Source organism: Entelurus aequoreus, linkage group LG12 (assembly GCF_033978785.1).
Source record: "Entelurus aequoreus isolate RoL-2023_Sb linkage group LG12, RoL_Eaeq_v1.1, whole genome shotgun sequence".
In the NCBI taxonomy this organism is placed as follows: domain Eukaryota; kingdom Metazoa; phylum Chordata; class Actinopteri; order Syngnathiformes; family Syngnathidae; genus Entelurus; species Entelurus aequoreus.
In genome coordinates, this window is record NC_084742.1 from 37,775,083 (window position 1) to 37,802,930 (window position 27,848).

The following is a 27,848-nucleotide window of genomic DNA, read 5'->3' on the forward strand; positions in this document are numbered from 1 at the left end:
TTCTTTGTCACGTGTTGCTGGCATCAAATTCTAAAGTTAATGATTAGTTGCACACAAAAAAAATGTTCATCAGTTTGAACATCAAATATGTTGTCTTTGTAGTATATTCAATTGAATATGGGTTGAAAAGGATTTGCAAATCATTGTATTCCGTTTATATTTACATCTAACACAATTTCCCAACTCATATGGAAACGGGGCTTGTACAATAGAATGTACTACAAATAACTACAGCAGTTTTATAAATTCATAATCTACAGCATTTACCTTGGAGAGCGACCTTGACTTGCCCAGGGAGTACCCTGCCTTCGTGCGGCTGGGATAGGCTCCAGCACCCTGAGACCGCGAGAGGGACAAGCGGTAAAAATATGGATCGATGGATGTTTAAAAAATGAACCTTGATTCTAATTCTAATATGCCCTAATCCTACGTGTATCCATCCATCCATTTTCTTCCGCTTATCCGAGGTCGGTTCGTGGGGGCAGCAGCCTAAGCAGAGGAGCCCAGACTTCCCTCTCCCCAGCCACTTCGTTCAGCTCCTCCTGAGGGATCCCAAGGCGTTCCCCGGCCAGCCGGGAGACATAGTCTTCCCAACGTGTCCTAGGTCTTCCCCGTGGCCTCCGACTGGTGGGACGAGCATTAAACACCTCCCTAGGGAGGCGTTCGGGTGGCATCCTGACCAGATGCCCGAACCACCTCATCTGGTTCCTTTCGATGTGGAGGAGCAGCGGCTTTACTGTGAGCTCCTCCCAGATGACAGACCTTCTCAGCCTATCTCTAAGGGAGAGCCCCGCCACCCTGCGGAAGAGACTCATTTTGGCCGCTTGTACCCGTGATCTTGTCCTTTCGGTCAAGCTCCTGACCATAGGTGAGGATGGGAATGTAGATCGACCGGTAAATTGAGAGCTTTGCCTTCCGGCTCAGCTCTTTCTTCACCACAGCGGATTGATACAGCGTCTGCATTACTGAAGATGCCGCACCTCTTCCACTCTCTCCTCACTCGTGAACACGACTCTGAGGTACTTGAACTCCTCCACATGGGGCAAAATCTCATCTACTTGTATGTTTTTACATAAGCAACAGTAACAAATACAGGGTCGACTCCTGCTAATGTCCATATTGCTCCCTCAGGTATTGGCTATCCTCCTTAGCGTCTTCTCTACCGCATTTGCGTATTTTGTCGTCAAGACGAATGGCTAAGTCAATGAGTGTGTCAAGGGTGGTTGCTTCATCAAGGGTGGTTGCTTCATCAAGGGTGGTTGCTTCATCAAGGGTGGTTGCTTCATCAAGGGTGGTTGCTTCATCAAGGGTTGCAAGTTCGTTCTTGATGCAACAATTTAATCCCTTGCAAAAATGCTGCATGAAGCAGCGTTACCAAATCCCGTCTCTGCAGCTAAGATGCGGAAGTCTTTGGGATGTGCTGCCACAGAGACTTACCTACAGTCCAGCAGGCGGCTGCCTGCTTCTCTGTCTTTTAGGGGTGATTAAACACCTTCATCAACAAGGGCAGTGACGTCTGCACAACAAGAACAATCTTAATAACCGCCATGGCCCAGGTGGCGGCTTTGTCAGATAACAGGCTCATGATAGAAGCTATTTTAGACTGGTCAGAGGAATAGGAAACTAATGAGCGCTGATGGAGAAACTGCTCACAAGACTCACCGGTGAAACGGGAGGTGGGGCGTGAGGGGTATTGGGCTCCCGATGTGTGGGAGGAATAACCGCTGGTGAAGGTGGGAAGGTCCCCGTACCTGCGTGACCTTCTTCCAGGTGAGTCACCGTATTTGTCTGATCAACACTATGGCTGGGGTTCCAACATTAGCAGACAGCGTCTGGAAGGCGGCCGTCAAATGACGCAGTAGCTGGTCGTGATGATCACGTGTCTATCCAAAGCCGGTGAGCACAGATTGAAGGCGTTCCTTTTCTGCGGGGTCCATGGTGGCCGGTAGATTTGTCACGATCGGCTTTCGCTGGAATAGGACCTCAACACAGAGAAGAAATGATATAATAATAAGAACAAGAAGCACAGTCAAAAAGGAGTGAGGAAAAATAACTATGGATGCACACAAAAGGTGTGGAGAAACTGAAAAGGCACACAAAGGGCGGTATAGCTCGGTTGGTAGAGTGGCTGTGCCAGCAACTTGAGGGTTCCAGGTTCGATCCCCCTGCCATCCTAGTCACTGCCGTTGTCCTTGGGCAAGACACTTTACCCACCTGTTCCCAGTGCCACCCACACTGGTTTAAAAATGTAACTTAGATATTGGGTTTCACAATGTAATGCGCTTTGAGTCACTCGATCAGGGGTGTCCAAACTTTTTCCACTGAGGGCCGCACATGGAAAAATTAAAGCATTTTGATATTTTTCATTTTCAAACCATAACAAAATATATGTATTTTTTGATTTAACGCTTACAGTAAATCTCTATATAACTTCAAGTTGATATGAAGTAAAAAAAAAAAAAAAAAAAAGGTTTTATGCCTTTTTTGTCAAAGACAACTTGGTTTTTTATAGTAAAACTGAAATATGCCGTTTTTAGTAATTAGAGCCATAAAAGATCAATAATGCAGGACACCATTGATTTTAATTAATTATTATTTTTGAGTAATCACAGTGTAAAGATGAATAAAATCCCATTAAATGTATTTGGGATCCAAAAGGTGCCCCACTCATAAAGTGATACATTTATTAGTTTTTGTTTTTTTACTTTCAACACTTAAGCTACGAGATCAACTTCGGATATATCTGTCGATTTTACGTTTGAACTATTATTTTGTTTGTTTTAAAGAAAACTTTGATGTTTTTATATGGCAACCACACAATATATGCAATATTTTCTCCACATAAAACATTTTAAAGTGACATTTTTGAAGTAGTTGGAGCCTTGAAAATAATTCATTATAACATTGATTTTTTTGTCTTTTTTTTTTTTGAGCAATGGCAAAAAAAGAAAAATGAAGAAAGACAAAAGAAAAAAAAAACAGCCTGGATGGCAGCTTTGTGTCAACATTGCAACTTTTTCTCGTTAGATTTCACCTCAATCCACTTTAAGTGTTTTAAAACATTTTTGCAATGGCATTTCCAGAATGTGTGGCGGGCCGGTAAGCAATTAGCTGCGGGCCGAAAATGGCCCCCGGGCCGCACTTTGGACACCCCTGCACTAGAGTAAAGCGCTATATTGAATATAATTCACTTCACAAAAGGTGTGGAGAGGAAAACAGTTAAAACTACACGGCAGCGCAGGTGAAGAGTCACAGGAACCGTCACAGGAACAAGAAGCGTGAGTGGAGCCAGGGTAGAGGAGATGCACACGACTGGAAGGGTTAACCATCATGGCACCGAGAGAATGAACTGGAGAGCTTAAGTACTCAGGAGAAAATAGGTATCAGGTGAGCAGGCAGGTGGCTCCGCACCGTAGCACAAAAACCGGTCACTGCAACAAAAAGCAGACAGGCGTCAGCACAGCTGCTAGATAGTCACAGATACAGCTCGTATATGGCTATAACGTGTACGTCACTGAGTTTGTTCGCACGTTAACTTTGTTTCATAAAGAGGAGATTTTCATTACGATATTGACAGTTTCACAAAACCAAAGTATGTTTTCATCATTTCACTAAATGGATCGTGTGTGGAATAGATCACATTGTGACCGTTGGGTTGAGTTTTTTCTTGCCCTGATGTGGGATCTCGTTGTGGCTTGTGCAGCCCTTTGAGACACTTGGGATTAAGGGCTATATAAGTAAGCTTTGATTGATTGGTTAACATTTTCATACATATTCTGCTGTTAAATGAAGTTTTTTTAGCAACAATATTGTCATTTGAAAAACAAATTAGAGATGTCCGATAATATACGTATATATTATCGGTATCGTTTTTTTAAATTATTGGTATCGGTTTTTTTTGTTGTTTTTTCATTAAATCAACATAAAAAACACAAGATTCACTTACAATTAGTGCACCAACCCAAAAAACCTCCCTCCCCCATTCACACTCATTCACACAAAAGGGTTGTTTCTTTCTGTTATTAATATTCTGGTTCCTACATTATATATCAATATATATCAATACAGTCTGTAAAGGATACAGTCTGTAAGCACACATGATTGTGCGTGCTGCTGGTCCACTAATAGTACTAACCTTTAACAGTTAATTTTACTCATTTTCATTAATTACTAGTTTCTATGTAACTGTTTTTATATTGTTTTACTTTCTTTTTTATTCAATGATTTTTTATTTATTTATTTATCTTATTTTATTATTTTTTTTAAAAAGGACTTTATCTTCACCATACCTGGTTGTCCAAATTAGGCATAATAATGTGTTGATTCCACGATTGTATATATCGGTATCTGTAATTAAGAGTTGGACAATATCGGAATATCGGATATCGGCAAAAAGCCATTATCGGACATCCCTAAAACAAATTGTAGCTTTGTTTTGTGTTTGAATATACAGTATATGCGCTGATGAATGACTACATGTGTTTTTTCAGTTTTCACAACTTTTTTAAAATAACGTTTTTAGTAAATATATTATTTTGAAGGGCAAAATGTAGTGTCTTGTATGTATTGTTTTATTTTTATGACAATTAATAAAATAAAATAAAAAATAGGAGCAAAAAAATAAGTTGGTATGGAAATGACCACCTTAACCTTTATTGTAGGATTTTTTCAAAAGTTTTTTTATTTATTTAGGAAGAAAATATTAAACAATAAAAAAAAAGGATCTTCTACTTTTGAGATTTTCGACCAATTTGTTTTAACTTTTAATAAAAAAGATAGTACCAAATAATAAACAAAATATCAATTATATGTTTTCATTCTTAGTAGATTAAAAAGTATGAAAAACAAAATACTTTTCTTGTAGGGAAAAGTGCTTTCTATGTAATTCGGTCGGTCATGTCATTCAACATATTAGCATGAAAAGGCACTGATTCAGCATGTTTAGAAGATTCAATTAAAATAAGTGAGTAGAACATAGCGGCCTTTACTGACTTATGAATATTTCTTAGTTATTTGTATTATGAGCCTCAGCGCTGACCTCCTCCACAATGATATTGCTCAGGCGTAGCAATATAACCGCCACTGAGACACCAGGACTAAAGATTACTGAGATAGACCGTAGGACCTCTGATCTTTCCTTTCATGAAACATTTACCAACTTGATATTGAGCACATCAGCCTTTATTTACAAATCTTCAAGAAATACTAAATCCGATATTGAAGTCTTTTTATGACTTTTCTTAAATTATATCTCCTTTTCATAAATTACTACCTATAGGATTCATTATTTATTTACTTTATTCTAACACTGAAAACATGATTGTTTGATCTTGGAATATGTTTCTGATGTTATTATTTCTTATGAGAAACATAGCTTTATTGCATTATTATCAACATGAATTAACTAAACATGCCATTAAAAAGTACATGAAAGCCACCATTTGACACCACAACATATTGTTTCTGTTTCCGTTACTTCCTTTGGTAAACATTGTGATATTGCAGGACCATCTACGAAAGATAACTTATTTTTAGGCTTGTGATTTTGAAAAAAAATGTTACCTAAAGAGGACCTATTATGCAAAACCAACTTGTCTTACCTATTAGTGCCGGTTTTTGTGTATTTGGAATTTGCATAAGCCCTTAGAAATATGGCAGAGGTATTTATTAAAAAAAATCTTAGTCAATACTACAATGATTAATGTATTTTTTCGAGCCGTAGGGCGCATCCGATTACAAGGCGCACTTCCGATGAGTCGGTCTATTCAGGTCTATTTTCATATCAAAGGTGCACCAGATTATAAGGCGCATTAAAGGGGTCACATGATTTTTTTCTAAATGTAAAACACTTCCTTGTGGTCTACATAACATGTAATGGTGGTTCTTTGGTCAAAATGTTGCATAGATTATGTTTTGCAGATCATCTTCAAGTTGCTTTCTGACTGTCGCTTCAGGATGCGCCGTTTTGTGGGCGTTCTTATTTACGTGACTCTACTTCGACAGCGTCTTCTCCCCGCCATCTTTGCTGTACCGGTGTAGTGTGCAAGAACGGGAGTGGAAGAAGTGTCAAAAGATGGAGCTAACTGTTTTAATGTCATTCAGACTTTACTTAAATCAACAACGGAGCATCTGTGGCTCATTAGTGCAACAGCAACGCCGGATATATTTCCAGTGAAAAATCGTCGTAAATTATGTAAACTCACTACACCGGTAGTTTTTAGCGCTTCCATAGCGAGTCTACTGACAAATACAGTATAAGTTAGAACTTTATGCTACTTTATATTAGAAATGGCAACAGCGGCGGATGAATGCCCCATAAAAAGAAAATAGAGAAAAAGAAGGAGCTGATCGACTATGGCGTCAGCGTGGACGCACACACGTTTTCAGGACTTATGCAGATCCAAGTACAGATCAGCAGGTACTGGAAGGTAAGAAAAGTTGGTTTTGCATTATATTGCGAAACAAAACGCCAGATAATATGTCTGCTAATTGGTGCCATTTTTCGATCCTTATACACACAGCATAATAAAACCCGTACAGTCGTGCTCATTTGTTGGCCATTCTTCAGAGAATATTAATGATAACACAAAAACCTTTCTTCCACTCATGCTTAATGGTTGTGTGAAGCTATTTATTGGCAAACAACTGTGTTTCTCTGAAAAATTGTGATGTGGCTGTTTCAAGATGCACAATAAGGAGGCACTTGAAGAAAAATGGTCTGCATGGTCACGTCGCCAGAAGAAAGCCATCACTCCAAATTACTTTGTTCCAGAAGTTTTGAGGCTTGTCTCTGTGCTGTTTGGCGTAATGTAAGCAGGATACTTGGTGACATTTGCGCAGAAATGGCTTTCTTCTGGCGACTTGACCATGCAGCCCATTTTTCTTTAAGTGCCTCCTTATTCTGCATCTTGAAACAGCCACACCACAATTTTTCAGAGAGTCCTGTATTTCAGCTGAAGTTTTTTGTGGATTTTTCTTTGCACCTCGAACAATTTTCCTGGCAGTTGTGGCTGAAATCTTTGCTGGTCTACCTGAATCCCTCATTTTCCACTTCTTAATCAGCGTTTGAACACTGCTAATTGGCATTCTCAATTCCTTGTATACCTTTTTATACCCCTTTCCTGTGTTATGCAGTTCAATTACCTTTTCTCGCAGATCCTTTGACAATTATTTTGCCTTCCCCATGACTCAGAATCCAGAAACATCTGTGCAGCACTGGATGAAAGATGCAATGGTCTGTCAGAAGCCCAGAAACTTGCTGACCTTTTATACACACACATTAATTACAAACAAACATGTCACAGGTGAAGATTGGAACCTTGATTAGCCATTCAAACCTGTTTGTGTCAACTTTTGTGCATGTTATCAGATTAAAGTCACTGGGGTATGTAAACTTTTTATCAGGGTCATTTGGGTACTTTCTTTTGTCATTTTGATTTAAAAAGAGTAAACATAGTTGTTTGCCAATCAATCAATCAATCAATCAATCAATGTTTATTTATATAGCCCTAAATCACAAGTGTCTCAAAGGGCTGTACAAGCCACAACGACATCCTCGGTACAGAGCCCACATACGGGCAAGGAAAAACTCACCCCAGTGGGACGTCGGTGAATGACTATGAGAAACCTTAGAGAGGACCGCATATGTGGGTAACCCCCCCCCCCCCCCCCTCTAGGGGAGACCGAAAGCAATGGATGTCGAGTGGGTCTGACATAACATTGTGAAAGTCCAGTCCACAGTGGATCCAACACATCAGCGGGAGTCCAGTCCACAGCGGGGCCAACAGGAAACCATACCGAGCGGAGACGGGTCAGCAGCGCAGAGATGTCCCCAACCGATGCACGGGCTAGTGGTCCACCTGGGGTCCCGACTCTGGACAGCCAGCACTTCATCCATGGCCACCGGACCTATGCAACTCCCCCTCGCAAAGGACAGGGGAGAAGAGGAGAGAAGAAAAGAAACGGCAGATCAACTGGTCTAAAAAAAAGGGGGGTCTATTTGAAGGCTAGATTATACAAATGAGTTTTAAGATGGGACTTAAATGCTTCTACTGAGGTAGCATCTCTAACTGTTACAGGGAGGGCATTCCAGAGTACTGGAGCCCGAATAGAAAACGCTCTATAGCCCGCAGACTTTTTTTTGGCTCTGGGAATCACTAATAAGCCGGAGTTCTTTGAACGCAGATTTCTTGTCGGGACATTTGGTACAATACAATCGGCGAGATAGGCTTCACACAACCATTAAGCATGAGTGGAAGAAAGGTTTTTGTGTTATCATTAATATTCTCTGAAGAATGGCCAAGAAATCATAAATTCTCCCAAGGTAGGTAAACTTATGAGCACAACTGTATGTTGAATCGCAGCACGTCTGACTACGGTAGCCGTAATGCGCCGACAATCCATCAAGCGGTGCGGCTTCATGTCTTACCAAAGTCGTACTAAAACATTTAGACAGATTTTTGAGCGCCGTGTGTAATGTTCTATATTCTCGATGGAGCATTTACAGTTTTGGTGTTGTTTACTGGCGTCATCTTGCAGTCTACACATACCTCTTATGTGTGACTCCCATCTACTGGCCATTACACATCAAATAAAATAGCTTCAAGGTTGGAAAGCACAACCAGAATCAGGGGCGGGGGTGGGGACGGGACTGGGTTGAAACAAGGCACACTGCTAAAGCTTTACCTATTTTTACCATACCAAAGTGTAAAGTTAATATAGTTTACTCCTCTTTCTCCATCTGCTTTCTTTTGTAATTCAAGTATTCATTACATATGTATTGTTGCATTTGAAGTGTTGATAATAGAGGTAATTATTATTATTCATTATCAACATTATTTCTCTTGGTGTTTTTGTTGCTCCATTTGCCGTGCATTAATGTTCATTGTAATTTCTGTGTTATTAATATTTACTTCACTAATTGCTTCTTTGTTATTGTTTTTGGTATCATATTTTTATATATCGTATTAGCTAATGTTGTTTTGTTGTTGCTGTTGTTTTTTGTTGTTGTCTCTCTCTTTCTTATCCCTCTCGTCCTTGCAATTTTCCCCTCTGTCTTCTTTTTTTAATCTTCTTTCTATCCCCTCCTGCTCCGTTTTGGCTGCGCCAAACACTAAATGTATCCATTTAACAAAGTCAAATATAAATAGGGCAACAAGAGAAGTATCCCACACTTCTCTTTTGTAAAGCAAATCTGCACAGCAGATATATGCAACTACATCAATCAACAGGACATGTTATTTATTCTTTTTTTTAAAACCTAAAACATGGCTGACTTGTAGATCAAACACTCTAAGTGGAGGCATGTACATAAGACTGCCCATAAAAGGGCACATCCTGAAGGGACGGTCAGAGAGCGTCTTGAAGATGGTGTCATGGCCCAATGCCCAAAGCATGTCTTGATGTTTTGTATGGTAATATTATCCTTAGTTTCTTGTTTATTTCTGTTTCAGCGCCCTCTTTGGTTTCCATAGTTGCCATGGGTTTTGATTGTTTGCACCTGCCTCTGATTAGTGGTCGGGACGCTCTCCTGCTCCTGATCATTAATGAGAGAGCTATTTATTGCTGCCTGGTCGTTCCAGTCGGCCCAGCAGTCTTGTTCGCGCTCCGCGACAAGTTATGTTTGGCTTCATGCTACTTCCTATGCACCGTATTTTAGGATGTATTAAAGGAGTCATATTATTTATTAATTTTTTCTAAATGTAAAACACTTCCTTGTGGTCTACATAACATGTGATGGTGGTTCTTTGGTCAAAATGTTGCCTAGTTTATGTTTTACAGATCATCTTCATGCTGCTTTCTGACAGTCGCTTCCGGATGCGCCGTTTTGTGGGCGGTCTTATTCACGTGGCTCACCTTCGGCAGCGTCTTCTCCCCGTCATCTTTGTTGTAGCGGTGTAGCGTGCAAGGACGGGGGTGGAAGAAGTGTCAAAAGATGGAGCTAACTGTTTTAATGACATTCAGACTTTACTTAAATCAATAACGGAGCAGCATCTCCTCATCCGGAAACAACCACACCGGAAGTGTGTCCCGTGAAAAACTCTCTAATAACTAAAGTTCCTTGGCTGAATAATGTAAACTCACTATACCGGTATGTTTTAGCGCCTTCATGGTGAGTTTACTGACATATATAAGTAAGAACTTTACACTACTTTATTTTAGAAATGACAACAGTGTAGGATAAATGTCACATAACAAGAAGATCGAGAAAAAGAAGAAGCTTATCGACTACAGTGCATGGACTACAAAGGCGGACGCGTTCAATTTTTCAGGACTTATACCGATCCCAAGTACAGATCAGCAGGTACCAGAAGGTAAGAAAAGTTGCTTTTGCATAATATTGCGAAACAAAACCCCAGATAATGTCTTACCTTATACACACGCCATAATAATACTTGTATGTTGAAGCACAGTACAATCCATTAAGCGGTGCGGCTTCATAGCTTACCAAAGTCGTACTTAAATATGTTGATGGCTTTTTGAGCGCTGTGTGTATTGTTCTATATTGTCAATGGAACATATAAAATGTTGGTTGGTGTTGTTTACTTGAGTCGTATTGCCATCATAGTGGAGTCTACACATATCTTATGTTTGACTGCCATCTACTGGTCACACTTATCATTACACCATGTACCAAATAAAATAGATTCAATGTCGGTAAACAAAACCAGAATTATTCCGTACATTAGGCGCACCGGGTGATAAGGTGCACTGTTGAGTTTTGAAAAAAAAAAAAAATGTAAGTGCGCCTTATAGTCCGGAAAATACAGTATGTAATTGTTATGCCATGCCGCTATGCAAGGCTAAATGACCTCCAGTTCAGTGAGTTTGTATTGTGCTTTGTATTTTGGATTAAATCGTCATTTTGATCGTCAAGCTGCCTCCTGCATCTTGGAAACACAACCTCTGCAGACATGAAGCCCATTCGTATCAGATGGTCTGTAAAACATAATTCTTGCTAAATGTTGACCAAAGGACTACCATTACATGTCATGTAGACCACAATGAAATCAAAATAAATGAAAGAAATGAAGAAAAAACCCAAAGTATGACCCTTTTTGAAACTGAAGTGAATTAATTAACACATGTTATGTTCTACATATGGTGAATGTTCATATTCATCTTGGAGAAAGCAAACCTTCAAGTTTAAGTTAACAGTGGTATTTCAGTTTGAGCAGTTTAGTTGGATATTCGCAGGTGGCTTGGATCACTTCTCGTAGGAAAGAGACCCTAATTGGGACTTCGGAATGCAAAAGTGATAACCATATCCTTGAGAGGAGACTACCTGTCTAGCTCAACGCCAACATTTAAGTCATGACTTAAAGCAGTTGCTTTCCAGACACTTACACACAAACATCTCCTTTTATGGTCTCTCCTGGTGCTCTCGGGTGGTATAGCTCGGTTGGTAGAGTGGCCGTGCCAGCAATTTGAGGGTTCCAGGTTCGATCCCCGCTTCCGCCACCCTAGTCACTGCCGTTGTGTCCTTGGGCAAGACACTTTACCCACCTGATCCCAGTGCCACCCACACTGGTTTAAATGTAACTTAGATATTGGGTTTCACTATGTAAAGCTCTTTGAGTCACGAGACAAAAAGCGCTATATAAATATAATTCATTTCACACTTCACTCTCCTGACCCAGCGCACACACCCAGACAGGAGGTAGGAATATAAGACTGGTGGTTTGGCTTCTACAGTTTACGAGTCCTTCATTTTTTGGACCTAGATTCATCCGGGTACTGCATACCTGTTTAAATGACGCTCGCTTGTAATAAAGCAACTTCGTCAGCAAAGCGTCTCCGACGTTTTGATGCAGCTGCGCAGCCGTGTTGCCCTTTAGCCCGGGAGGGGGCAACAAGACCCGAAATACACTTCAAAACATTTTATGAAGGCAATAGTTTGACAGTGTGAGATGTATCAGTAATTTGACTATTTTCCACACGTGTATGACAATTAAACATGCTAAATTGTTTTATGTTGACAAAAGTTTGACAATGGAACATATCATTTACATTTCCATTAGTTCATATGAGTTTCATACTGTTTAAACCCCTAAAACACAAAGACGGACCATTATAAGCTAAAAGACCCTCAGATTGTACTGTAATGTCGTACAATGTGTCCGATAGAAACACTTGATGCTCACTTCACTGCATCAATTTGTTAATTTCCTCCACTGCGTGGTCAGGATTACAGCGAGTAAATTGCATTTGATGATTAAGAGCGAGCGTTTAATGGCGGGAAGTGAGACGTATCGGCGTCAATAATTAAAACGCCAAAGACAAAAGAGCTGAGCAGTAAGATGGAGCGATCAAGAAGACGCTTGATATATAAATAGACTGTTGTGTTGTTGCTGCTGAAAGGAAAATCTAATCTGAGTCGCCGCACTGAAGTGCTTTTTAATCGCCATCCCCTTGGCGAAGAGGCGCCACGTGTTTCCTCCCGCATCCTCCTCCTCCATCATCATTGCTGCTACTGTACTTAAATGTAGCCTGGCACACAAAAACACAAACAAACTACGGGAATACAAATTAACCTGAGAAGCCATCAGCAATTAAGCCTCATTTCAATAATATCCACGCGTACTTCCCCATTAGCGCAATCAAGCCGGCACAAATGTGTTTTTTTCTCCTCCCCGGTGTCTGGACAAATGATTAGATTCAACTTTAACTGTATAATATGTTAATCGATCCAAACTTTATTTATATTGCACTTTTCATGCACAGGCAATGTAAAGTGCTTTCCACATGCACAAATGCATGCACACACACACACATTGCACAATTGACAGTGACAAGACATGACATAGCATTCAATCAATCAATCAAAGTTTATTTATATAGCCCTAAATCACAAGTGTCTCAAAGGGGTTCACAAGCCACAACGACATCCTCGGCTCAGATCCCACATCAGGGCAAGTACAAACTCAACCCAGTGGGATACAATGAAACACCTTGGAGGGGTTCCCCACCCCCACACACACACTTTTGAGGCATCCACACATACAATCTTAAAAAAAAAAAAAAAAAAAAAGAAGACATCACCAAGATGCGGATATCGACATAAATTATTAAAAATAAAACTAACAAGACGAGCAATAAGGAACCTAAGAACCATTTGGAAAAAGCCAGATTAAAAAGGCGTGCCTACAACCTATTTTTAAAAAGCTTTACTGTACTTTTAACTTCATAGTGCTTTACCTAAATACATAGCATTTTACCTCAACTGTATTGCTTAGAGCAGTCAGAACTATTGCTATTTTGATACCAAGTCAATACCAACACGCAAAAATCCATTATACAGCTGCCCACTGATCCTGAAGAGAGGCTGAGTTAAATGCAGAGACAACATTTTTCTGTAAATACGTTGTTGGTGTTTGCCCATCATTCAAAATTCCTATGAGAGACAAGAAGTATGTAAGTACATTTTGTTTATAAATCACTTTTCACAGATAAAATCACAAAGCGCTGTACAAAACATAGATGAATTGAAACAACAATTCAAGTAAATTAACAGGGTCAACATCATAAAAAGGATAATAGGATTAAACTGATAGTTAACTAAAAGATTTACTAAAAAGAGAAGTCTTCAAATGTTTTTTTTAAAGTGTCAACACCGTCAAGCTCACAAAGGAACTGGTGCAAGTTGTTCCAGAGTCTGGGAGTTATAGCCTAGAATGCCAGGTTACAACTCCAATGGGTTTTTGGAATATTTAAGAGACCCTAGTCTGAAGACCAGAGGCTGCGCCCTGAAGTGTAGGGGCACAACAAGTCAGTGATGTACTGAGGGGCCCCACCATGCAACGCACGGAAAATCAGGACTAAAATCTTAAACTCTATGCGGAATTTGACTAGAAGCCAATGAAGACTTGGGGTAATAAGGGCTGTTCTGGGTTCACCGGCAAAAGTATGGCAGCCGCATTCTGTACAGTCTGAAGTGTCTTTAGCGTTGACTTGTTGAAAAGAGTAAAAAGAGAATTGCAATAGTCAATAGAACATGAAATGAACGAGTGATTGATCATTTTGGGATCCGATTTTGACAGAAAATGTCTCACTTTAGAGATATTTCTTAGATGGTAAAAGCGTTTTTTGGTCAGTTGATGACATTGACTGATCCAACACAACCCCAAGGTTTCTGGGGCGTTTTTTTTAACAGATTCCCCCAGAGCACCACTGGAGTTCTTGATCAGGGGAATCTTTTTATGGGGAGCAATTATTAGAGTTTCCGCTTTGTTAGAATTTATCTGGAGGAAATTTGAGGACAACCAGTTTTTGATACAGGATACACATTCCAAGAACTCAGATAAAGGTGCCGTTTACACTGCAAACCACATCGGATTGTTTTGCCCTCAAGTGACACAGATCTGATTATTGTTGCTAGTCTGATCAAATCTGACTCTTTTGCATCAGATTCAGGCCACATTGATTATAAATGTCTGATCACCTTCCGTTTGGTCTAAAAGTTTGCAGACAATTTTGTGCTTGGATATGTAATCCTCCATCTTGGTAGTCACATTCATTTATTTTACAACAAATTCCTTTAATTCAATTCAGCAGAACATTAACATATCTTTATTGCATTTTTTTGTGTAAATAAAGTGTTTTAAACAAAATCCACTGGTTTCTTCTGTGGAAAATGTTGGTATAGTAACAACAAGTGCCTGCTAGCTCACATACGCCACGCCATTTCATGCTAAATGAGAAGACAAATACTCGACACTGCCTCTTCTGCTTTCTATGGCGTATTCATTAAGTACACTCAGATCATGGCGCACTGCACAAATTCTAGTAGGCTTGCATATGCAAGAAGCAGACAAGACGCATCCATAGCGGCAGCCTTCGTCCACTCTCTATATGATCAGGAAATGTGCAAATTTAAAGATTTTTACTGAAAATAATATTTAAAAAAAAAAAACAGATTGAAATTATACAGAAAATACATTTATAACACAGTTTAAAAAGGTCATATTATGATTTTTTTTTTACATTTAAAACCCTTCTTGTGGTCTACATAACATGAAATGATGGTAGTTGGTCAATTGTTTGCATAGATTATGTTTTACAGACCATCTTTAAGCCCGCTTTCTGACCGCCTCTTCTCCCCATCAGCTGTATTGTAGTTTTTAGCGCTTCCATAGCGAGACTACTGACAGATATAAGTTGGAACTATACGCTACTTTGTATTAGAAATGGCAACAGCGGAGGATGCATGCGCATGTACGAGCCAGTCTGCCCCACAACTAGAGGATAGAGGAAAAAGAAGGAGCTTATTGACAACAGTGTCGGACTACAGTGGTTGACTGGCACATAGATTTGTTGGGTTAATCACGACCATAAATGGAGATATCCACTGACGTCACAATTGGGGAAAAACGTCACAAATGGGGAAAAATTACAAACGGCTAATTATGAAGAAAGGCAAGATTGTTTCATAAATATCTCCGCCGTGCCTCTATGCTTTGATTTCAAATGTTCAGGACTTGTGTAGGTCCCTAATAGGTAAGAACTAGGGACAGGGGCGCCGCTAGGGATTTTGGGCCCCATGAAAATAATCTTTACAGGGCCCCCAACACAGCGGCAACATTTTTTGATGCTATTTTACATACAATTATGCATTTTAATGGTATTTTTGACTATCATTACCATATTTTTGAAAGAACAACAGCATCACAGTTGACATTATTTTTTCTGTATTATAATTTCATCATCATTGGGCCCCTAGAATCCGTCTCCTTTATTCCCCCCCACCCCCCCCCCCCCCCCCCCTTTTTCGGCGCCCCTGACTAGGGATGTCTGATAATGGCTTTTTGCCGATATTCCGATATTGTCCAACTCTTTAATTACCGATACCGATATCAACCGATACCGATAAATACAGTCGTGGAATTAACACATTATTATGCCTAATTTGGACAACCAGGTATGGTGAAGATAAGGTCCTTTTTAAAAAAAAAAAAAAAATAAGATATATACATTTAAAACATTTTCTTGAATAAAAAGGAAAGTAAAACAATATAAAAACAGTTACATAGAAACTAGTAATTAATGAAAATGAGTAAAATTAACTGTTAAAGGTTAGTACTATTAGTGGACCAGCAGCACGCACAATCATGTGTGCTTACGGACTGTATCCCTTGCAGACTGTATTGATATATATTGATATATAATGTAGGAACCAGAATATTAATAACAGAAAGAAACAACCCTTTTGTGTGAATGAGTGTAAATGGGGGAGGGAGGTTTTTTGGGTTGGTGCAATAATTGTAAGTGTATCTTGTGTTTTTTATGTTGATTTAATACAAATAAAAACCGATACCGATAATTTCCGATATTACATTTTAAAGCATTTATCGACCGATAATATCGGCAGGCCGATATTATCGGTCATCTCTAGTAAGAATTTTTTTTTTTCATAATAGGATTTAATTTAATGACAAAATATTAATGTCGGGCAGCACGGTGAAACAGGGGTTAGTGCATGTGCCTCACAATATGAAGGTCCTGAGTAGTCCTGAGTTCAATCCCGGGCTAAGTTCCCTCAAGTAAGCTTCCTTCCACCACCCAAAAAGGGACAAGCGGTAGAAAATGGATGGATGGAATATTAATGTCATTGACCAATTATTATTGTTTAACAAAACAAGTGATGCCTCACCTGTCTACCCTGATATTAACCAAGCTTTATTGTGACATTGTTATTGTAAGAACTAACCTAGAGGGAACCACTTATCTGGTGTCGTGGCACAGGGCCTGGATCACACAGTAGTGAAGATTATTCTGAATGTATCAGCTCAACGAGAGCACGAGTGCTGAACGATAGGACCGTTCCATCAGTCGGTATCCCAGTGAGAGCGGCCATTGTAAGTCATTGTTCTATGTTCTTATTTGAAACGTTTTGCAATAGTGCTAGATGACGCTCCGAGGATCTCAGGGAGTCTGCCATAATTAGTGGTAGAAAACACACAGCGCGATCTCTATGTTGTTGTTGTTGTTGATAGAAGTAGCGTTAGTTACTATGCGCCCAGGATGGAGGTTCGGTAATGCTCAAAATGATCCAAATACTGTAAATCAGGGGTGTCAAACTCATTTTAGATGGGGGGCCACATGGAGAAAAATCTACTCCCAAGTGGGCCGGACTGGTAAAATCATGGCAAGATAACTTAAAAATAAAGACAACTTCAGATTGTTTTCTTTGTTTAAAAATAGAACAAACACATTCTGAATATGTACAAATCATAATGTTTTTTTTTTTTCACACTTACATGTTGCGGTTAATAGTGTTCTATCTTTATTTGTCGTTATTTATACTTTCTGAATAAATGATGTGACCACAAAAGGGACAAGCGGTAGAAAATGGATGGATAATGTTTATCAGTCAACTCATTGGTGTTAATTTTCAATCCATCAAGATAAAAAAAATAAAATCGAAATCAAATTACAGGATGTTATTTATGTAGTTTGTTCATTTTCCTGGACTGGTGCACTAACATAATGTGTTTTTGTTGTTGTTTTTTTTACATATGTAGCATAATCTACAAAGATACAAATAATTGATATAGCTACATCTAGTGGACACATTTAGAACAGCAGTTTCTTTCATTCAAAAATGTCGGCTAAGTTTATACTTAGTAAACTCATCCCGCTGGCCAGATAAAACCTATTCAGGCCTGCGGGGCGTCCGTTTGACACCCCTGCTGTAAATAGTACGTGTAACAATGAATGTGCCAGCTACTACAGTACAAACATACGTACAGCATGTACATAAAACTGTGTTGAAGGTTTTTTTGGATGGCTTTATAGATGCTTTATGGATGATTCTGTTAGGATCCGCTGCTCGGATCACAATTTGTTTACACTTTAGCGTCACGTGTTTGTTTCTGTTGCCATGACTGCAGATTTTACTCACCTGCCTCTGATCAGCGTTCGGGACGCGCACCTGTTGCCCGAGCACTGATCAGAGGGCTATTTAGTCTTTGCCCGGGCCTCACTCGGCCTGGCTTCCTAGTTTGTTCTCATGCAACAGCTGACGACCACTTTGATTCCTGCTAGCTCTCATGCTAGATTATTTTGCTTGCTAGCTCCCATGCTAGTCGTTTTTGTTTTTCTCTTGTCTGATTTAGTTCTAAAATAAATCATTTTCCTACCTGCAAGCTGTGTCCGAGCCCGTCTGCATCATTGGGAGAACACCACCGCACCACGATGCGACCTGGTCGCCACAGTAGGAAGCCAGCAAGAAGAAGTTCTCTCGCAGCGAGCATGTCGGAGGAGAGGGACGAAGGTGCGTGGATGGTGTTGCGAGCGATGGAGGCGGAGACTCTCCGCTATTCCCCTTCGGAGCGCCAGGACCTGATATGGGGTCCTAACGGAAGGTTGGTCCCAATCCACTCCGTTTGGCCCGAGGACATCGTCACACCTCCGCACCACCGGACGCGTCAGCGAAGACGGAAGCCGCCAACGAGGTCTTCACTTCGCTGCAAGGACGCGCCACTCCCACAGACTCCTCCACCACCACACAGTAAGCAATATTCAGCCCAAGATTCCCCTCCTCAAATGTTTGGCAACCCAATTGACCACTTTGCCAAACATTTCACCGATTGGGCTGTCAGTCAGCTAGAGACCCACACGGATGACGTCATCCCGCCCACTTTGGATGACGTCATAGACAAAGACTTTTTTAGACATCATGTCAATTCTTCCTGCCAGCCATTTTCTAGTGACTTTAATTCTGCAATTAATCATTATCAGGACATTTTTTTAAGGACTAACTCTAGTCAGTCCCAGTCTCAAGTGGGGGGTGACAATAGACATTTTGGACAATTTAGAGGAGAGGATTCAGCCCTCCCCCTGACCACCCTCCACCCACCCTTGAAGACGGTTCCAATCCGCAAGGAACGCGTCTGGGATCCGCTTTTTGAGGGGGGGGCTAGTACTGGGAGCTGTGCGAGTGGGGTGGCACAACGGCGTGCTAAGCCGCAACCTCCTGCTCGGCCACCGCCACCAGTCCGACGGCCTGCTAAGCCGCAACCTCCTGCTCGGCCACCGCCACCAGTCCGACGGCCTGCTAAGCCGCAACCGCCAGCTAGGCCACCTGCACCTAAGCTAGCGCCAAGGCTAAGGCTAGCACCAGCTCCACCACAGGTACCAGTACCTGCACCTCGGCTGGTTCCCACACCAGTACCTGCACCTCGGCTGGTTCCCACACCAGTACCTGCACCTCGGCTGGTTCCCGCACCAGTACCTGCTCCACGGCTGGTCCCCGCACCAGTACCTGCACCACGACTGGTCCCCGCACCAGTACCTGCACCACGACTGGTTCTCGCACCAGTACCTGCACCACGACTGGTTCTCGCACCAGTACCTGCACCACGACTGGTTCTCGCACCAGTACCTGCACCACGACTGGTTCTCGCACCAGTACCTGCAGCACGACTGGTTCTCGCACCAGTACCTGCACCACGACTGGTTCTCGCACCAGTACCTGCACCACGACTGGTTCTCGCACCAGTACCTGCACCACGACTGGTTCTCGCACCAGTACCTGCACCACGACTGGTTCTCGCACCAGTACCTGCACCACGGCTGGTTCTCGCACCAGCACCTGTACCACGACTGGTTCTCGCACCAGCGACTCCTGCTGCCACGACAGCGACTCCCGCTGCCACGACAGCGACTCCGGCTGCCACGACAGCGACTCCGGCTGCCACGACAGCGACTCCGGCTGCCACGACAGCGACTCCGGCTGCCACGACAGCGACGTCGACACCTACCGCTTCCACGGCGACGTCTCAGCGACCTCGAGTGGTCCGGCTGCGCAAGCAGCTCTCTCAGAGGACTCAGAGGCTGCTGAAATTCTGGCGCCACTCACGCCCACCTTCTCGGCGGCCACGAATGTGGCCTTACCGTGGTCGCCCGCCTCGCCCGCCTCGCCAGCGGCAGCGGCGTTCCATTCGCCGCCGCCACCTGACCCTTCCCCGGTGGATTCGGGGACACGTGGCCTGGCGACCCACCACCAAGTCACCCCCCCGCCCGCCCTTGACTCATGAACTATTGCTTGTTTTTTTTGGGTTCCAGTTGTTTTTTTGTTTTCAAGGGACATCTGGAATCTGTCCTTTTAGGGGGGGGTACTGTTAGGATCCGCTGCTCGGATCACAATTTGTTTACACTTTAGCGTCACGTGTTTGTTTCTGTTGCCATGACTGCAGATTTTACTCACCTGCCTCTGATCAGCGTTCGGGACGCGCACCTGTTGCCCGAGCACTGATCAGAGGGCTATTTAGTCTTTGCCCGGGCCTCACTCGGCCTGGCTTCCTAGTTTGTTCTCATGCAACAGCTGACGACCACTTTGATTCCTGCTAGCTCTCATGCTAGATTATTTTGCTTGCTAGCTCCCATGCTAGTCGTTTTTGTTTTTCTCTTGTCTGATTTAGTTCTAAAATAAATCATTTTCATACCTGCAAGCTGTGTCCGAGCCCGTCTGCATCATTGGGAGAACACCACCGCACCACGATGCGACCTGGTCGCCACAGATTCACCATTACCTGCATTGTTAGCCGCCTTTTACCAGCAGTTTTTTACCACTTATGACACACAGTAAAGAGAAAGACGTGTGTTCTTGTCTCACTTTGTGACTGTAGATGGGCAAAATTACCAACAAGTGCAGTTTTCCTTTAAGAACAATACTTTTTTGATTTTTTTTTTTAGGGGTGTCCGAATACAACTTTTTTACTTCTGATACCAATATTGGAGACTTTGTTATTGGCCAATACTGAAATTAATCCCAATTGATATCAGCAGGGATCTTAGAACATACTTTTTGTATTTCTTAGTGTGGAATGTTAGACTGTGAGACTGCATGTTAGACTTATGCTGTCATTAATTTGAAGTTGTTTTTTTTTTAACCTTGTGGTCACATAATTAATTAAGGATATGTCTACACTAAACCAGATACCCCCTTAAACGAATAATTATTTAGCCTAAGCTGACATAACGTGGACTGTGAGGGTTTTGTTTTCCCGAGATGCAAGTAAAGCTGGACTGGACATGGCGTGAAGGTAAAGACATGGATTATTTTTTATTCTCAATCAATCAATCAATCAATGTTTATTTATATAGCCCTAAATCACAAGTGTCTCAAAGGGCTGTACAAGCCACAACGACATCCTCGGTACAGAGCCCACATACGGGCAAGGAAAAACTCACCCCAGTGGGACGTCGGTGAATGACTATGAGAAACCTTGGAGAGGACCGCATATGTGGGTAACCCCCCCCCCCCCCTCTAGGGGAGACCGAAAGCAATGGATGTCGAGTGGGTCTGACATAACATTGTGAAAGTCCAGTCCACAGTGGATCCAACACATCAGCGGGAGTCCAGTCCACAGCGGGGCCAACAGGAAACCATCCCGAGCGGAGACGGGTCAGCAGCGCAGAGATGTCCCCAACCGATGCACAGGCTAGTGGTCCACCCGGGGTCCCGACTCTGGACAGCCAGCACTCCATCCATGGCCACCGGACCTATGCAACTCCCCCTTGCAAGGGACAGGGGAGAAGAGGAGAGAAGAAAAGAAGCGGCAGATCAACTGGTCTAAAAAAGGGGGGTCTATTTAAAGGCTAGATTATACAAATGAGTTTTAAGATGGGACTTAAATGCTTCTACTGAGGTAGCATCTCTAACTGTTACCGGGAGGGCATTCCAGAGTACTGGAGCCCGAATAGAAAACGCTCTATAGCCCGCAGACTTTTTTTTGGCTCTGGGAATCACTAATAAGCCGGAGTTCTTTGAACGCAGATTTCTTGTCGGGACATATGGTACAATACAATCGGCGAGATGGGCTGGAGCTAAACTGTGTAGTATTTTATACGTAAGTAGTAAAACCTTAAAGTCGCATCTTAAGTGCACAGGAAGCCAGTGCAAGTGAGCCAGTATAGGCGTAATATGATCAAACTTTCTTGTTTTTGTCAAAAGCCTTTCAGCCGCATTTTGTACCAACTGTAATCTTTTAATGCTAGACATAGGGAGACCCGAAAATAATACGTTACAGTAATCGAGACGAGACGTAACGAACGCATGAATAATGATCTCAGCGTCGCTAGTGGACAAGATGGAACGAATTTTAGCGTTATTACGGAGATGAAAGAAGGCCGTTTTAGTAACACTCTTAATGTGTGACTCAAACGAGAGAGTTGGGTCGAAGATAATACCCAGATTCTTTACCGAGTCGCCTTGTGTAATTGTTTGGTTGTCAAATGTTAAGGTGGTATTATTAAATAGATGTTGGTGTCTAGCAGGACCGATAATCAGCATTTCCGTTTTCTTAGCGTTGAGTTGCAAAAAGTTAGCGGACATCCATTGTTTAATTTCATTAAGACACGCCTCCAGCTGACTACAGTCCGGCGTGTTGGTCAGCTTTAGGGGCATGTAGAGTTGAGTGTCATCAGCATAACAGTGAAAGCTAACACCGTACTTGTGTATGATGTCACCCAGCGGCAGCATGTAAATACTAAAGAGTACAGGGCCAAGAACCGAACCCTGGGGAACTCCGCACGTTACCTTGACATAGTCCGAGGTCACATTGTTATGGGAGACGCACTGCATCCTGTCAGTAAGATAAGAGTTAAACCAAGACAAGGCTAAGTCTGACATACCAATACGTGTTTTGATACGCTCTAATAAAATATTATGATCGACGGTATCGAAAGCGGCGCTAAGATCAAGAAGCAGCAACATAGATGACGCATCAGAATCCATCGTTAGCAATAGATCATTAGTCATTTTTGCGAGGGCTGTCTCCGTAGAGTGATTTGCCCTGAAACCGGATTGAAAAGGTTCACAGAGATTGTTAGTCACTAAGTGTTCATTTAGCTGCTGTGCAACAATTTTTTCGAGAATTTTGGAAATAAACGGAAGGTGGGAGACCGGTTGGTAGTTTACCATGAGGTCAGGATCGAGGTTAGGTCTTTTGAGCAGAGGATGAATAACCGCTTTTTTGAATGCTAGGGGAACAGTGCCGGAGGAAAGTGATAAGTTTATAATATTTAACACTGATGGACCTAATAATACAAACAGTTCCTTGATAAGTTTCCCAGGAAGTGGGTCAAGTAAACATGTTGTTTGTTTTATCCCACTTACACGCTGTAATAATTCCTCTAATGTTATTTCATCAAAAATAGAGAGACTATTTTGAAGGGCAGTGTCTGTCGTATATACAGTCGTATTTGTGTTAATAGAACCCAGTTGTAGCTGGGATGCGTTGTCTTTAATCTCCTTTCTAATGAGTTCAATTTTCTTATTAAAGAAATTCATAAAATCATCTGCCGAGTGGGTGGAGCTACTGGGAGGAGTCCCTTGTTGGGTTAGCGATGCTACTGTACTAAACAGAAATTTAGGATCGTTTTTGTTGAGGCGGATGAGATTTGAGTAGTATATAGCTTTAGCTAAGGTAAGCATGCGTTTATAAGTTATTAAACTATCACTCCATGCTTGATGGAAAACCTCAAGTTTAGTCGCGCGCCATTTGTGTTCCAGTTTTCTACATGATAATTTAAACTACAAAAAAGGAAGCAAACAAAAGGCGCGCACAATGGCGGAGAACAAACTTGACTAATGAAACAAAAGACTAGCACAAAGGCAATTAACTATGAACATGAAACAAAAACACTTACTGTGGCATGGCATGAAAGCATGAACTATAGTAAACAGGAATCTCATGGGTAGCAGAGGTAATGTCGCCAGGCTGAACTCCTGGCAACAATGGGCTTAAATAATATAGACATGATTGACAACAGGTGCGCGAGTGCAAAACGTGAAACAGGTGAAACTAATGGTCGCTATGGTGACAAAACAAACAAGAGTGCACAAAGAGTCCAAAAACAAAACCGAACATAACTAAAACAAAACATGATCACACAGACATGACGTAAGCATTGTCAGCCACACAAAACCATCGTTTAAGGTTCCTCTCCTTGAATACTTTTTTACACGGGTTGATCGTCTACAAACTGAGTTCGGAGAGGAAGTGATGCCAGAAAGACAACACCCCACACAGGAAGTGACGTCGAAAAGAACGCGCCACAGCCACCTTCATAAACACCTGTTTCCACTTGACGGTAAACACAAGAAAGATGGAGGCGAGTCATCCAGACATGCCGTGTTTCCCCTTCTTCTACATGCTTGCGGAAATCACACATGAATACCTTAAGAGAAAGTGATTGCAGCTATTTGGGATACAACACTTCTCAGACGGCAAGAGAACTTTCGAATGTCCAGGTCAGCTGTGATTCTACTTACCGTAAAACTTTGTCCATTTGTCGAAGGAGAGACAACGAAAATGCGGGCTCCCGTGGATGTGATAAAAAAGGTTAGCGTGTGCTTTGTATTACCTGGCCGACGAGGGAAGACTATGGAAAACATTGAATGCATTTGGACTGGCAAAGCAGACTGTATCAGTTATTGTCCGCAATGTATGTTGTGGACTCAACGTCTGGGTCAAGAGTATATAAAGTCACCAAAAACGAATGGACAATGAAGGTGAAGGCAAAAGAGTGAGGAGTGTCCTGACCAGATATCTAGAGCCCTAGATTGATTGTTGTAAAATGTTCTTTATCACATTGTTTACGTGTCTAATTAAGATTTGATTAATTTATGATGTCTCAGATGTCATTCACTACAATAAGGCCCCACAGCACACTTGATTCCAGTGAATTGAAATACCACAACACTGGATATTGTTCAGATAAGTTCAATTTAATTTCAAAACTTGCACACAAAGCAACACTGGAGGTGACTATGACGTGCGCGTTTTCCGCGCATGCGTACTAGGTCATGTTGCGCCGGCGGACGGAGGGGGCAAGGGGGTCTTAAACGACCATTGTGTGTGTGTGGACAAGGATAAGGTTAGGTGGGATTTACCCTGGATAACCTTAGCCGGCTTAGTGTAGAAGGGACCTAAGTTTAGCTCATGACACAATGAATTGAATGATCCGGACATGTTTGTTACTGATTACTTTCTAAAACGCTTCTGCTTTGTAGACGTTGTATGTGTATATGTAACAATAATTATTTGATACTTGTTTATATCGACAAATTTTGTGTTTTATACTGCAATATTGTTCAGTTAAAGACAGTTATTGCGCATGTTTAGCTTGTGCGATATTGTACGCTTAGCTGCTGTGTACAGGATCTGCGAGCTCTTAGTAGCCCGTAGGCTACCATGTTTAGTTTACCTTCTGTAAATGAAAAGAAAAGACCAACCTTGAGTTTCTACTGGAGAACATTCAGTTGTTATCTGGCTGTCGAGAAGTAAACACGCTGCATAAGCACATAAACTACTCAAACAGGTTTTAGGTTAAATTTGCACCACTAACATCATGTTTTCTGTGCATTTGTGAGGTACCTGTTATAAAACATAACTAAAACACTTCATACAGTATTAAAATGTTTTACTATGATGGTGAATGTTGAATGAAATCAAAATATGGATACATCGAAGGTGTAACAGCCTCAGGGCTTAAAATTAAAGTTTAGGTGAACCATGTGCTCGGAATCATTTCCATCAGGGGCAAAATAGTTCCGCCTTAACAGAGATGCACAACAGCATGCATAATAAATCTTCTCCCTACTTTTTTCGTGGCTCTTCTGTGACCCGATTCCGAACAAACACAGACCCCCTGCTTCCTCAACATGCTGTATTCCACAATGTTTGCCATGACCAGGAGGCAGCAAAAACATAGCGACAGCTAAACATATTCCAGTCTATTTGTGGGAAAAGACTTACTGTATGCTGCCTCATGAATAGAACATTAGCTTCCAGCCAGGTGAACCACGATAACGACGGGGATTGAGACGACTGTACGGACACGGCGACACAATAATCACACGCTTGCGTGTGCAAGCTTGTGTCGGGAGCACAGGGACTACCCTGGCAAATGATACAACTGTAATAAACAGTAATGAAACGTGAGAACATCAATATGCATGAAGAGCAGGTTTCCAAACACTGGTTCCTGACCCATTGCAAAAAAAAATAAAAAATAATTCCAAAGTGCTTGTCTTATATCAATGACAGGGGGGCGCTGCTGTTTTTTTTTAAACAAACTATTTTTTATCGAGGGCCATATCAGCATTAGAAGGCCAATTGTAACTGTAAGAGAATATGTGCATCTAATGTAATGTAAAATAAGTGTAATTACTCCTTAACACATTGGTAAATAACTGTTTCTACTGTAGTGTGCACTTACAGATGTTTTTACAAAGTTGGATACTTGTGTTTAACAATGCTTAAGTGTCAAATCATAAGGTTCATGCATTTGGGTGTGAGCGTGTACCAGTGACGTGCAGTCAGTGGAGGCAGGGGAGGCGGGGCCTCACGTGCCATCATGGAAAGAAAAAAAATGTAAAAAGAAAAAAAACGTATTAAATTGTTATACGTATCCAGTGATTATACTATAAAGTTATTTTCCATTTAACTTCACCAGTTTTAGATTATTTTTATTCAAAATCGCTGAGTTTTCACATTTACCGTTCAAATACTGAGAAGAGACGGTGCGGTGATCAGCAGCCAGTTGAGGCACGTCACTGCGTTGTGCCTAAACATGGATTGCGGACTCGGCTAACTGCTGGCCTGCTGTGCAGTGAGACCGTATTGCTATATGAACTATATTATACATTTCCATAGTTTAGTTAGCTGAGGTATATAATGTACAGTGTATTTTGTCAACAACTGTATGTGTGTAAGTATTTCTTGTGCTGAGCAATCATAAAACTGCTGCGAAGACGCACTGGCTGAGGCTCGCAGTAATCCCGCCTCCTGGTGGTAGAGAATGCACCCCCGCAGTAGAATGCACCCCCTGACGGGAGTGTTATATCAACTAAAGCCCACACTTAAACTTTCCACGTGCAAGATTGAATCTATTTAAAAAAGTTATTTAATAAGTAGCCAAAAAGTGCAAAAACAATAATGTTCGTGTTGGAGGAGTTGTGAATGACTGCAGGGCCACAACATTAGGTACACCTGCAGACTGCAGCACGGATTTCATATTTCATTCATTCACAACTCCTCCAACACGAACATTATTGTTTTTGCACTTTTTGGCTTCTTATTAAATAACTTTTTTAACCCTTGTGTGGTGTTCGGGTCTGTGGGACCCGTTTTCGATGTTTATTAAAAGAAAAATTATACAATTAATTAATTTTTCAAACTGAGACTCACTGGCTTTGGCTCATTTTCTGTGAAGAACATATATCAGAATACATATTTAATGAACACACACCATACACCCCCCCTACACATTTCTATTACATATAGGATGTTCGGGGTACACTGGACCCGGAGCTAATAGAAGTGTGGAAATTGATGTTCTGTGTACCACACACACACACACACACACACACACACACACACACACACACACACACACACACACACACACACACACACACACACACACACACACAAACACAAACACAAACACAAACACACACACACACACACACAGCAGGCCTAGACAGGAGGACAGAGTGTAGGCACACAGAACATCAAAGGGTCAAATGTGACCCCCACACACACACACACACACACACACACACACACACACACACACACACACACACACACACACACACACACACACACACACACACACACACACACACACACACTTAGCAGGCCTAGACAGGACAGAGTGTAGGTACACAGAACATCAGAGGGTCAACTGTGCGAGAAAACGAGAGCAGACAGTGGGAACCGCAGGTGCAAAAACACGAAAGAAGCAGTTCTCACACAAGGTTGCAACACTACCTGCCAAAGCCGTTCAAAACAAAGACAAGCCACAGGACTAGGCCGTCAGCAGCCATCCTCAGG